The 14859-nt window shown below is 46.7% G+C and overlaps 1 protein-coding gene across 2 annotated transcripts in view; it reads left to right on the top strand.

Annotated features, from left to right (window-relative positions):
- Positions 1-14859, top strand: part of Pitpnc1 (phosphatidylinositol transfer protein, cytoplasmic 1) — a 264927-nt gene that overhangs the window by 220442 nt on the left and 29626 nt on the right.

Below are 14859 nucleotides of genomic sequence, written 5' to 3'. Positions count from 1 at the left end.
ACCACCAAACCTTCTCTCCATCTCTGGGTTCTTTAAGGCCAGTTCAAAATGGAGTCCCCAAGCCGCCCTCTGTTTGTACTTGTTCTTCCTTATCCTCCCAACTGGATCCGCCCCGCCCCGCCCCGCCCCCCATGCCCCGTGACATCAGGGTTCCTGGGGCTAAGCATTCATCACATTGGCCTCTCTGAATGCCTGTCTGTGTGAGGACGCAGACAGCGCTACATTTCTGTCTTTGGTTTTAACATAAAGGAAATCCTCAATCAAGCCTCCAAACTTTGATGGTTTGTGCTGGCCCAGAAACCGTCCTCCTAAAATAGCAGGCACCTTCCCGAGGGCAGCTTTTCTTGGCTGGGAATGCATGAAGGAGACCATCTTCCCCTCCGGCTTGTCCCCTCTCAGTCCACCCTCTGCCTCGCCGCTTATCCTTTGTGTCACTGTTGATGCCAGTCATTATTTATATCCCGTTAGTCTCTTATTAATGGCTGCTGATGGAACTTGAGTGGCCCGCTTGTGAACAGTGAGTGTCCCAGCCCTGGGATGACTACCAATGCGGGGCTATTTTTGTTGTTCAGCTACAGGCAGCCAATCGCGGTGTGATTAACGGGGCCCAGATTTGTCCTTGAGCTCTAACACGTGGACCTTGACGCTCTTCTCTCACACTCATTCGAGCTGATGGAAGATACCATGCATAAACCCTTCAAAAGTAAAACTCCAGGCCACTGAGATGGTTGTGCAGTTAAAGGTGATTGCAGCCAAGCCCCGAGGCCCTGAGTTCAAGGCCTAAGACCCCACATGGTAGTAGGAGTACAGACAGACCCTCACAAGTTGTCCTCTAACACACACACACACACACACACACACACAGACACGCACGCGCACACACACACACAAGTACATAAAGAAATTTCAATGTGAGTTCTTGTCTGTTACAAACTGGACTGCCCTGTGGTTTAGATCTTTATCTGCCTATTTGGGAATTTGTTTGGTTGGGAAAGCCTTACTTGGTTTTAGCAGATGCCGGCCTACCTCATTAAAGGCTGGAGATCTCGCCGAGTTCTGCTGATTGTTTTAGGTCACACCGGCTTATGCTAGCTCATACCTTCACTCAAGCTGAGTGCTCAGAGACGAAAGCTAAGGCTTCTCCATTCTCGGATCTCACCAGCTACTTTCACAGCGGCTCCGCACAGATGCTCTCCCAACAGTTGTCAAAAGAATGAGGGAAGGCTGAGGGCTTTGTTTTTCTTTCCAGTAGTCGTAATTTCCTAGCAAGTGCCATGGAAGAGAATGGATCTGTCGCCATTAAACTACCAGTTGTGAATCAGAGATATTTTTCCTCTTAGTGTGAGACTTACGGGCTTACTCTTGCAGCTCTGCAATCAATCCTTGAATCATCATAAGCCAAGACACCATGGGCAGAAGCTGGTAATAGGGGTGGGGAGATCTGTAGTTGTTGGGGAATTGGGGAGCCTTTTCACAGGGTATATCCCCCACCCCATGCTGATAAATCCAGACCATGTTTTTTGGAGGCATGCCTTTCTACCAGTCTATTGTCCCACACACTGTCACAGGCCAAAGGAGGGGACTGAAGCTTTCTGTCACTTTTCCCACTTCCCCCTGGAAGCCTCTGAGCCACACAACAGGGAATGCCACCCATTAAGGTGACCAGAGCTGGGAATTTTCCACTGGCTGGCTCCTGCCTGACAGACCTCTTGCCACCACTAACTGGGTTTTGGAGGGACTCAGGATCAGCTGATGACCTGGCCTAAGGATCCGCTTGATTCTCATCCTGCAGGGTTCCTGTTTCCTACTCAAATCCACAGCCTGAGCAGCAGCTCCCCAAACCTCTTAGACCCAGTTTCATCCTTTTATAACTTTTTAGTTTTTATTCATGTGTTTCTCTCTCTCTCTCTCTCTCTCTCTCTCTCTCTCTCTCTCTCTCTGTGTGTGTGTGTGTGTGTGTGTGTGTGTGTGTGTGTGTGTGTGCACTCGAGCACACAGACACCTTAGATGGCCAGAAGGAAGTGTCAGATCTCTTAAAGCTGGACTTGCATATACAGCTATGAGCTGCCTGGAGTGAGGGCTGAGCACAAATGCCCATAACCATTGGACTATCCTTCCAGCCCCTCAAGTTTCGCTCTTATGTCAACTAGCGGGTCTGGAAAGCAGGGCTGTTGTGGGATCTTTTTAACTGGAGCAGAGAGATGGCTTCTTGGTAAAATGCTTCTTTCCCACGCCTTAGGAAGTAGGTAAGGCCCCAGAACACCAGTAGAGATGATCAGTGAGCACCACGTTCAGTAAGGTGTCAAAGAGGACACCCAGTGTGGACAACTAGCCTCCACCTGGGTATGTGTATACGTGGGTGTGTGTATGTACACATATATATATACACGCATATATACACACATACACACACATACACATATACATACACACACATACACATATACATACATACACACATATACATACATACACATACACACACATATACACACATACACATACACACACATATACACACATACACACACACACACATACACACACATATACACACATACACACATACACACACATACACACACATACACATATACATACACACATACACACACATACACACACATACACATATACATACACACATACATACACACACATACACATATACATACACACATACATACACACACATACATACACACACATACACACATACATACACACACATACACATATACATACACACATACATACACACACATACACACATACACACACACACACACACACAATTTGGGGGATCAAGGAGAGCACCTACACTAAGCAACACAGACACAGTGTCCTGGCTGTCCATGGAATTCAGAAAGCTCTTGGTGCCAAGTCACATGCCCAGGTCCATCAGTGCCAGCAAAATAGCAGAGAGGGTGAGAATGAGCTCTACACAGTCTGCCCTCACTATGAGGCTGATACGCAGCTTCTCGCTTCTGCCAAGATTTCCATCCCCACCCTCTGATGCTCAGCCAAGATTTCAAGGTGAAGATCCCAGTGAAGGGAAAAGGGACTGTGCAGAGGGCACGGGCCAAGAGACCTATCTGTAGAGCTGAGGTGGCAGTTCCAGGGGAAATGAGAACCATCCTCACTCCCACCCTGCAGAACTGGTCCACCCTGGGCAGCCTCAAAGACAAGTGTAGAGACCCCAGACAATGCAGATGGTGTTGACCAGGGGTGCGTCTGGTTCTCCTGCCTGATCATTCAGTGTGTTGCTTCCTAACCTTGGCTTCCGTGATGACTGTACACAGAGAAAATAGTATGTTTATTGGCCTTCTCAGGGCTGCCCCTGTAGCTCTAACCAATTCCAACTGTACCTGGCCAGAGATGCAAGCTAGCCGTGTGTAGGAAAGTGTGTCTTTTAAATTTCAGATGCGCTTCCAAGACTAAGCAGGGGAGGAAAGGAATAAATGGAGTTCCCTAGTCAAGAAAGTGGAGGGCGTGCTGGGCACAGTGGCTTACCTTTTAATCCCAGCACTCAGGAGGCAGGGTCAGGCAGATCTCTGTGAGTTCAAGGCCAGCCTGGTCTACATAGAGAAACCCTGTCTCAAAAAAGAAGGGAGGGAGGGAGGAAGGGAGAAAGAGAAAGAGGGGGAAGGACTGTTGTTTTGTTGGTAGTAGTGTGATGGTTTGGGTTTTGTTTGCTTGTTGGCGGCTTTGTGGTTTTGTTTCTAGACTTATTTTATATGTATGTGTGTTTTGCCTGTGTTTATGTACAGACCACAATGTACACTGGATCCTCTAGAACTGGCATTTCAGATGGTTGTGAGCTGCCGTATGGATGCCGGGAACTAAACTCGGTTCCTCTGCAAGAGTATGGAGGGCTCTTGACCTCCGAGCGTCCCTCCAACTCCCCGCTGCCTTTTGATCTTGGCTTTCTTGTTGGCGTATGAAGGATATTTCTCTTCCTGTCATCCTAGCGAGTGTAAAAGTATACATCTGATCGTAGAGCTTAGTCATCTTAGTGGGCAGGTTTGGATTTTGAACTTGAATAGCAAGCAAGAAGGGTCACACGGGGCTCAGCCGTAAGAGCATTTGCCATTCTCGTAGAACACCTGAAATCCGTTCCTGGCACCCATGTAAGGTGAATGTGGTCTTGCACGCACATGCGCGCACACACACACACACATGCACAAATAAATAAAATTAGTCCCACGAGGCTGTCCTGGCAGTGTGTGCCCTTCACGTACAGTGGAGCATGTGCTGGAGCAGAAAGGATCTTTAGATGCAATGTGATTTAGGACTTTCTCCTTGGACTGAGGTGACTCTTAAAACTTGCTCTCCAGGTCCCTGGATTATAGTCTCCCTGGCAAAGCATCCTTGACAGCTGGTTCATCATTCACAGCAAATCTAAAACGTCTGTTGACTCCACTCTTAAGGGAGAGAGCAGAGAACAAAGAGAGATGTCTAACTTTTCCAGTGACTGTCAGGGGTGAGAGATTAAACGCTAAGGACAGGCCCCCCGAAAGGGGACAGAGACTCCAGATGAGTGAATACTGCCGTCCTTAGCTGCACCCTTCTGAACCTCTCCGCTCTCTCAAACTAAAATATCTTCGACTGGGTCTGCATCTCGGTGGTTTTAAGAGTATTTGAGAGACTCAGTTACCGTCAAAGGGCCACACTGGAACGGCTGCCCCGTGGTGGGATAAGTAGTTAAGTTAATTTGTTATTGTGTTGTGGTGGTGGTGGTGGTTGCCCCTCCCCCAATCTGTTTCTGACTGAATGACTGGGTTCCCGGTGACTCCTGGGTAATAATAGGGGTCACACTTTGCTCAATGTGGGGAAAGAGAGATGCGTCCATGGCCGCAGGGGTCCCCTGTGAGAATCTTGGGACCCAGGCATAGGAAGTCAGCAAGGGAGAGATACTGAAGGGTCCCCAGCAGCTGCTGGACTGCTGGACCCGGAGCTGTGCCATCACCAGGGTCTGGGTAATGCTAATGCCGTTAGAGTCTATGATGGGGCTGTGTGTGTCCCCGTAACATAGCATTTGTCATGTGTGGTGTGTGCAGAGACCCTGGTTCCATCCCTAGTATAGAAAAAAAGTGAGAAGAGAGAGGAAGGGAAGAAAGGAAGGAGAGGAGGGAGGGACAGAAGGGAAGAAAGGCAGTTCTTAGTGGTCACCTCTAGACATGAGTTTGTAGGAAGAAAGTGGGGAGGGAGGGAGGGAAGAGGCAGGCAATCGGGGCAGACTAGTCTTGTAGAGTTCAGCTTGTTGTAGAGGGATCCGTGCCAAAGATAATCTAGAGCTCACATTTTCTGTTCTCACCTGAAGAGGGCCTGGCTCTATGAGGACACCAGGATGGCCACGCCCACCACACTTCATCATCCTGTGTCTGTCTTCCCTTCCGAGGCGTGAACAGAGAAATGAAATGAGATGCTACCAAGGCAAGACAGCAACCTTGGTCCTTGGCATATAGTAAACGTTTATCCTGGTTTGGTTTCTGTATCTGCGATAAAAGTATCCCAAAAGGAACTTAGAGGAGAAAGAGGTTTTGTGCTTGAGCAATCCCAGTGGCGGAAACTTGAAGCAGTTGTCCTAGAAGATCTGCAGTGGAGAGGAGAGAGAGAGACAGATGCATGCAGACTGAAGTGCTTGCTTTTTCCTGCAGTCTAGGGGATGACACCACCCAGAGTTGGCGTGATCCCAGGCCAACCGGATCTGGACAGTTCTTCCATTGAGACTCTCTTCGTATCTGATTCTAGGTTGTGTCAGGTGAACCATAAAACTAATGAGGCTGGAGAGATGGCTTGGCAGTTAAAATTCTACTGCTCTTCCAGAGGACCCACATTCCATTCCTAGCATACACACAAAGAAAAATAATGAAAGATAAATCTCTAAAAAAATGAAGGAAACTAACCATCACAGCATTGGAGAAGGGGTTCCTTCTGCTTTCACCCTATTGATCTGCATGAGAGTTGCAGGGCCTGGGCCTCAAGGCAAGCATGTGCCTCCGGCAGGTGGCTGACATCCACTAGTGGCATTCTGGAAGTTTGTTTGTGTGCATATTGCTTTTCAGTCTGCAGTGTGAGTAGGGGAGAGAGGCAGAAGTGTGATTCTGATGACAGCCCCAGTTCCTAGATTCTCAAAACCCTCTGCAGCCTCATCAAGATGCTTCGGAAACTAAAGCCATTTGCGCTGCAAAGAGTTACCAAAAAATATGTTCTTTCTTCTCTTCTGGTTTAACCTCATTCCAAATGCCGCGTGTCTGATTCAGCATCTCTAAGAAACCTTAGAACTTAAATTCAACGTTATGCCAAGTTTTGGCAATCTGTTCCTTCGGGTCTCAGGGTGGTGCCTACCTTACTTCATTTTCTTATGCTATAGCAGAGGACCACAGCGCAGTTAATTTATAAACAATGGAAGTTTTGGACTGGGGCTGGAGAGATGACTCAGTGGTTAAGAGCACGGACTGCTCTTCCAGAGGTCCTGAGTTCAAATTCCAGCAACCACATGGTGGCTCACAACCATCTGTAATGGGATCTGATGTCCTCTTTGGTGTGTCTGAAGACAGCTACAGTGTACTCATATACATTAAATAAATAATATTTTCAAAAAAGAAGAGGAAGAAGTAGTTTGGTTACAGTTCTAAAGACCAGGATGCCCAAGAGTATATGGCTAGAATCTGGTGAAGGGTTTGTGCTGCTTTACACATGGTTGATGGGCAAGGAAGCAATCCAAGGCTTAGGACCTCTCTGCTTACTATATTCAAATTTTTAAAGCATTTTACTGATATTTCATCTGGGAGGAGGATAGCGATATAATCCCCAAAGCTTGCCTATTCTCCTTCCAGAGGAGAATACCTGTGCCACTTGTCTTGTTGTAACAACACACCTGACAAAAGCAACCTTGGGTTCCCTCTTGACCGCCAGGCTTATAGTTTCAAAGTTTTTAAAGATCTGGCTCTCCAAACTCCTCTTTCCCAGAGACCAGTGGCTGAGATGTTCTGTCACTTTGTTGCTCTGACAACCAGCCTTATTTTATAGAAGGGCTCCAACTCAATCCACCTCATTAACACAGATGAGGGAGTGTTTAGGAGTACAATCCCAGGAACCACAAACAAGGATCCAATCCCGTTTTCATTATGACGTCCCAAGGATTAAATGAAATTGTATATATGACGTGCTTGGCACCGGCTCTGGAATCGATCTCTTTTTTTTAATGATTTATTTACCTAATGTATTTGAGTACACTGTCTTCACACACACCAGAAGGGGGCATCAGATTCCATTACAGATGGTTGTGAGTCACCATGTGGTTGCTGGGATTTGAACTCAGGATCTCTGGGGGGGGGGGAGCAGTCAGCGCTCTTAACCGCTGAGCCATCTCTCCAGCCCTCTGGAATCTATCTTTACCCCATGGTTCCTTTGCTGTTTTCCCTTTCTTCCATTGTTGGCTCTTTTCTGAGCCCCACTCCTCCCAGCCACTAAAGTGGCCCTTTTAGTTTTATTTTTTCCTGGCCTTTTCCCTGGCCCATAGAAATCATCAGTAGTGGACTTCGTGGAGCATTAAATTCTTTCCTGGTGTTATCCAAAATCCCCATTCTCACACTCTTCTCAGCATGGTGAGTCTTGAATGTTCCTAGCCCTAAATTTTAACTGGGACAGGTGTAGAGCGCATCTGAGACACCCCCACCACGAGGACTTTTGTCCTCTAGCTTTCTATGTGCCAGACAGAACTTAAGAGACAACTTGTTCTAACCGAGTCGCTTTGCAGGGGAACAGCATAAATCGCTGTGTTTGCGGTACATTCTGGTGCCGAGAGCAAAGGCCTTAAAAATAGCACTTTGGGTGCTAACTGCTAACAAAGCAAGAATTGACCCTTCCAGCCACGACTTCCACTTCGGCTTGTTCTTCTCTTTTTTTTTTTTTTTTTTTTTTTTTGTAAACTGACTTATGGCAGCTGACCTTTTAAGTCAGGTCGTCACTTAGCACTCAAGTACGTATGCTCAAGAGCTCCCGATTTTGTGAACTACAGATCTCGGACCCGAGGATTCACTCATTTTGAGGAGACTGCTTGAGTCATACATTTAGCCAGGGAGATGGCTCAGTAGGTAAAGGTGTTTGCTACGAGGCCTGATGTTCTGAGTTTGATCCCTGGGGCCCGCACTGATGGAAAAATAGAATCACTTCCTGCAAATTGTCCTCTGGTTTCCACGCTTACACCATGGCTCACGTGTACATGTGTACACACACACACACACACACACACACACACACACACACTCTACATACACACACAATAGATAGCTAGATAAACAGATAGACAGACAGACAGACAGACAGACAGATAAAATGTAATTTTTTTTTCTTTTTTTCGGAGCTGGGAACTGAACCCAGGGCCTTGTGCTTGCTAGGCAAGCGCTCTACCACTGAGCCAAATCCCCAACCCCACATCTGGCTTTTTTAAAATGTAATTTTTTTTCTTTTTTTCGGAGCTGGGAACTGAACCCAGGGCCTTGTGCTTGCTAGGCAAGCACTCTACCACTGAGCCAAATCCCCAACCCCACATCTGGCTTTTTTAAAATGTAATTTTTTTTCTTTTTTTCGGAGCTGGGGACCGAACCCAGGGCCTTGCGGTTGCTAGGCAAGCACTCTACCACTGAGCTAAATCCCCAACCCCAAATGTAATTTTAAATATATTGACGGGAGCTAGAGAGATGGCTCAGAGGTTGAGAGCACTGACTGCTCTTCCAGAGGTCCTGAGTTCAATTCCCAGCAACCATATGGTGGCTCACAACCATCTATAGTAGGATCTGATGCCCTCTTCTGATGTATATATGCAGAACACTGTGTATATAATAAATAAATAGATCTTTTAAAAATATATTCACGGATCTATGAAGCTGTCACTACAATCTCCCACCTCTACTCCATTTCTGGGAACCCTCTGATCTACAGTCCGTCTCTGTCAAGTACCTTGACGTGGACATCTCACACAAATAGGATCGCTTAGCATGCCCTCCTTTAGGAATATATTCTCCAAAATGCGTTCATGTACCTCTTGTAGGATTTTAAGTTCAAGAAACCCTGTACTAAAATTTGGGCTAATTTTCTTCCCTTTGAAATGGCCCGTCCATGGGTGGAAAATGATCCCAGCATTCTAGAGGCTGAGGCAGGAGGATCACAGGTCCCAGACCAGTGTGGACTGCACAGCAAGACCCTGCTGGAAAAGACAACTGTGGGAGACAAAGCTTCCCTCCAACCTCGCAGGGAAAACATGGTGGCAGGCCCAGGAAGCAGCTGGTCACGTGGCATCCCGCAGTTGGGAAGAGAAGGACAGATGCCGGTACTCTCCCTGCCTTCTCCTTTTTGTGCAATCCAGCAGTTAGAAGAAGAGATCTTCCCACCGCTATTAACCTACCCTAGAGAATTCCTTACACATACACACAGGCCCAGAGATTCACCTCCAAGGTGATCGAGAGCCTGTCAAGGTAATCACTATTAGCCATCACCCTCGAGTGACCTTGGAGGAAAGTTCCAGCAAGTAGAGAGGAAAAAGTCTAGCATGGAATTTGTATCCCATTACTTCCTCTCTGCTTTGGGGCTAAGTATTATCATTATATAATATAGCAATTCCCAGCTGGGGTTCCCATTCAGCCTTTTTATATTTAACATCTATCAAAAACTTATCATTTCTTTTTTTTTTTTTTTCTTCTTGGTTCTTTTTTTCGGAGCTGGGGACCGAACCCAGGGCCTTGCGCTTCCTAGGCAAGCGCTCTACCACTGAGCTAAATCCCCAACCCAAAAAAACTTATCATTTCAATTAAGCAGGGCAAGCCCCTGTTGGCTATTGTCCTTTGTGATTCTGACTGGAGGTGTAATTAATCATGGAGACTTTATATCTCAGCTAATGTGGCTAATAGTATTACTTCCCAGATGTGAGTTTCTCCTGCAGCTGGGCCAAGATCTCCTGTGGGCTTCTCTTTGCACTTTCCAGATGTGGGCTTGATAAAGCCACTCGGGAACAGTTTCCCACGGTCTACCTAATTCCTCAGCATTGCCTCTGTAGGCTTGTCCTGGTGTGAGATGCTAATGCCCCCAGGTATTGCTGACCTAATCTACAGGTGTGCCAAGGGGAAGGACTGGAGAGCCAAGTCCTCGGGAAATAGTCTTGGCACCAGGTCAGCTCTATATAGATGGGCTTTAACAGCAAACATTCAATCTACCATCTGCCTGGCCCGGAGAACACCAGCAGAGTCCAGAGCCAAAGATTTCACCATGGACAAATGGAGAAGGCCCTGGTCAGAAGAACACAGTCTCAGCCATCTCTAGGCCAACTGCTGGGCTAGAGTTACTCAGTGCATACCTCCAGGCAAGACTTCTGCTTGCAGAGTTTCCGGATCACCCAGAGGAGCCACCTGTAGGTAGAGTGGCATTTGGAAGGTCCGAGATCAAGTGGGTGAGTGGTAGAAGAGACCTTAGAAATTTGGATAACTGACTAATCTCTCCAGTCTGGTTTGAATATGAGCTGTTGCCCACCGGCTCAGCTGGTGGCAGGGTTCAGCAGGAGGTTGTGGAACCTTACAGACATGGAGGCTTCACCTATTAAAGTAGACCGCTAGTGGGTGGAGTTATATCCACTTCTGGGTCTGGCCTACTTTCTCTGCCTCTTGATTGGCCGATCTGGGAGGAGCCACCCACCACGTATCCGCTCCCATCTTGATGAATGGAGACGGTCTGAACTGTGAGCTAAAATAAAACTTCCCTCCCTTAAGCTGTTTCTAATAAATAGATACTGTGTCACATGACAAGAGAAACAATTACATTCCTCCTTGGTATGGGGTTAATGGTGCCCATCTGAAAAGGTCTAAAGCCAGTGCAATAATGCAGTTGGGAGGCTGAGGCCAGTAGATCTTTGCGAGTTCAGGACACCCTGGTCTACATAGTAAGTTCCAGGACAGCCAGGGCTACATAAAGAGACACCCTGTCACCATGAGTAATAAACTCTCAAAGTCTCCCTTGTAGCATTTATGTATGTGAACTGAAACTGGAGAAGTCATGGGTGGGTTAGTTAGAGTCCTTAGGGTCAGCCTTGAGCCCGTATGACTTTATATGAGGACACAGAGACAGAACAGCACAGAAGGAAGATGGTGTGTCCCCACAGGAGAACATTGCCTATGATCACTCCCGAGCCATGCCTTATAAGCCAAGGAATGTCAAAGATGGCAAGCAAATCCCTAAATGCTGAGGAGGGAGAAAGCGGCAGGCATGACACCTTGCTCATTTTAGACATCTGCATCACACTAAGCAAATTCCTGTCATCTGGGCCCTAGGTCTGGTCCTTCATTATTGCAATAACAGAACACAAAACACCCAAGTGCCCCATCTAGGAGAAGAGCTCCCCCAGCCCGGAATTGACAAGTTCCAGGAAGGACAAACAGCAGGTATCTAAGTATTACTTTCATCATACCCAAACATACCTATAAGTCACTTTTTTGGGGGTGTTCAACATGAACCCATCCTGTGTCCAGAGGTATCTGTTCAGTGAGTGCCAAGGGAAGTGAAATCTCTGGGTGGCTCCTGAGTGATGTTCTCAGGTAAAGGCCATTCAACAAACAGCCCATAGAGAAAGTGGCTATCTATTGTCTATTCAGTGTGGGCACTGAACACTATTATGTGACCTCGACCATGTGTCTCACTAATAATAATTTGTGTTCTAGTAATAACTGTCAGTCCTCTTGGAGGTTAGGCATGATGGCATAACCTATCCCAGCACTCAGGAGGTAAAGACAATCAGATCTCTTCCGAGTTTTGGGCCAGCCTGGTCTACATAGAGACAGCCAATGCCACATAGTGAAACCCTGTCTAAAACAAAACAAAACAAAACTACAACCTTCTCTTGAAGTATAGACCCAGATAGGTACCAGCTTCCAGAAAGCAGGGATGCTCAGCCGGCCTGTCCCTCCCCAGAGGAAACTTCCATCCTGTTGAGTGGCCATGCTCCTGTTGAGTTTGTTTCCTGCACAGTTGACTACTGGGTTACAAACGGTCAGGTGGGCCAGCAGCTGCCTGCCTTTCAGAGCTTGACGAGAGCTGAGCAAACCACATGATAGCCTGTCTCATTGGCTATTTGGGCTTCATGTCTGTGTGAGTCTGGTGTTGGCAAGTATCTGTCACTTTCTGTGTTCCGTTCTGAAAGCAGCAATTGACACCCGTAGCCTGGTGGTGACACCACAGGACAGTTATGAACACCATCCCACCTTGTGGATCTCCTTTAAGTGACTATACCAGGATTTCAGGTGAAATGTCCTGACCTCCTGTGATAAGGATTGTATCTTTCTCCACTCAGACTACTGTAACAGAAAACTATAGACGGAGTGGCTTTGAAACAATAATGGTTTCTTAATTATGGAGGCTGGAAAATTAAGGCTGTAGCAGACTTATCCTGGAGAAAGGAGAACAAACACCAGGTAGAGGGGCTGGGGATTTGGCTCAGTGGTAGAGCGCTTGCCTAGGAAGCGCAAGGCCCTGGGTTCGGTCCCCAGCTCCGGAAAAAAAAAAAAAACACCAGGTAGAGCACTGGTGACTAAGATTAAAGAAAGAGATTCACCCAAATCTCTTGGTTGACTGGGTTTTACTTGTGGACTATGAATGAAGACTTACTTAGAAGATAACTCAAAAGCAGCTTGCATTTCCAAAAGCCCATCCCAGCATGGGTGATGGCTCTCTCAAGCTGCATCACTAAAAGATCCACAGATAGCTTGCTATCAGCTGCAGTGGCAGAAAAGGCTCCTCTCTACAATTTCTCTTTACAGAATCTTGTAACTTTCTGGATTCCCTGAGTGCTGTAAGTTTCTTGAGTTTCCTGAGTTGTGCAAGTTGCTCAGACTTCTCCCTCTAAGAGGGAATGATTCAGTTTAGAGGAAATGTCTACAGAGGAGCTGCTGAAAGAGGTCTAGACCCTGATTCCTAGATAGTATCTTCTTGTCACTACAGCAGAAAGGATCCAGGCGCTCTCCAGTCTCTTACCTACTTTTTCCTATAGTCAAATCTCATCTAAGAATAGGGTAGGAAGTTATGCATGGTGGATTAAACACCTGGACCTAGGGATAAGGGGACAGTATTGGATATATTGCTGATCATGTCTGAGCTTCAGGTTCCCTATCTGTTTTTATCTAGTAGCAGTGGCTAAACCTCGAAGTTCTAAGAATCTGGGTGCTCAGACCCTGCCCCAGTCCAGGTAAAGCGAAGCTCTGGGGCCTTGACCTGCTCCACCTACACTTCTTCCCTAGAGGTCTCTGTCATGTTCTTGAGATCAAGATGAGGCTCTAGAGCAGTGCTTCTCAAGCTTCCTCATGCTATGACCCTTTAATACAGTTCCTCATATTGTAGTGACACCAATTATAGCATTATTTTTGTTGCTACTTCATAACTGTAATTTGCTACTGTTATGAATTGTAATATAAATATCTGTGTTTCCTGAGGGTTTTAGATAATTCCTGTGAAGAGGTCATTCGACCCCCACCCTCCAAAGAGGCTGTGACCCACAGTTTGGAAACTGCTGCTCTGTTCTGGCTTCTGGTTCCTGCAGGAGGAGGTCATGGGTTGTAACTGAGCAGCTCCAATCTTTGCCTCTGTCCCCAAGTGACTCTCTTCGTGTCCTCCCATCATCTGTCTCTTTCAAGGACATTTGTCATTGGACCTAGGGCCATCCATTTAATCCAGGATGATCTCATCTAAAGATCCTTAGCTTAATTACATCTGCAAAGACCTTGGTTTCCATCATGTCATACTCAGTTTCTAGGGGCAGAGGCACACACTTAGCATATCCTTTGGGGAATTACCAGCTACTGCACGAACTTTTCATTTGGGAAGCAGAGGGAGGAGGATTGCCACAGGTTCTCCGTCTGCCTGGGCTACAGAATAAAACCCTGGAAAGAAAGAAAGAAAGAAAGAAAGAAAGAAAGAAAGAAAGAAAGAAAGAAAGAAAGAAAGAAAGAGGGAGGGAGGGAGGGAGGGAGAGAGAGAGAGAGAGAGAGAGAATGACTGCTTCTTGATCACACTAACATGAAGTATTATGTCCATTTATAAAAAGCTAATAACCTAGTTCATGCCTTTGATCCCAGCACTTGGAAGGCAGAGGCAGACAGATTTCTGTGAGTTTGAGGCCAGCCATGTCTACAGAACTAGGTCCAGGACAGCCAGAGAAACCCTGTGTGGAGAGGGGGTGGGGCAGCAGAATGAAAGAAACTAACAAACAAACAAATAAATAAACCCTATTACTATATGTACCACTGAAAATAAAGAAAGAGGCTAGGTGGTGGTGTACACCTTTAATCCCAGTGCTCTGGAGGCAGAGGCAGGCAGATCTCTGTGAGTTCAAGGCCAACCTGTTCTACAGAGTGAGTTCCAGGAAAGACAAGGCTACACAAAGAAACTATGTCTTGAAAGCAAAGAAAGAAAAAAGAAAAGAAAAGAGACAAAGAAGGAAGGAAGAAAAAGAAAGGTTTATAAATGTTGTTTTAAGCTCAGGGCCTGTCTTAGGGTTTTACTGCTGTGAACAGACACCATGACCAAGGCAAGTCTTATAGAGGACAACATTTAATTGGGGCTGGCTTACAGGTTCTGAGGTTCAGTCCGTGATCATCAAGGCAGGAGTATGGCAGCCTCCAGGCAGGCATGGTGCAGGAGGAGCTTCTCGTTCTACATCTTCATCTGAAGGCTGCTAGCAGAATACTCAATTCCAGGCAGCTAGGCTGAGGGTCTTAAAGCCCACATTCAGTGACACACCTACTCCAACAAGGCCACACCTACTACTACTAGTGCCCCTCCCTGGGTTGAGCATATACAAACCATCACATTGGTCTA

Source organism: Rattus norvegicus, chromosome 10, assembly GCF_021556685.1.
Source record: "Rattus norvegicus strain SHRSP/BbbUtx chromosome 10, alternate assembly SHRSP_T2T, whole genome shotgun sequence".
Taxonomy (NCBI): domain Eukaryota; kingdom Metazoa; phylum Chordata; class Mammalia; order Rodentia; family Muridae; genus Rattus; species Rattus norvegicus.
The sequence above is the reverse complement of the archived record's forward strand: the minus strand, read 5'-3'. Positions and strand labels throughout refer to the sequence as shown.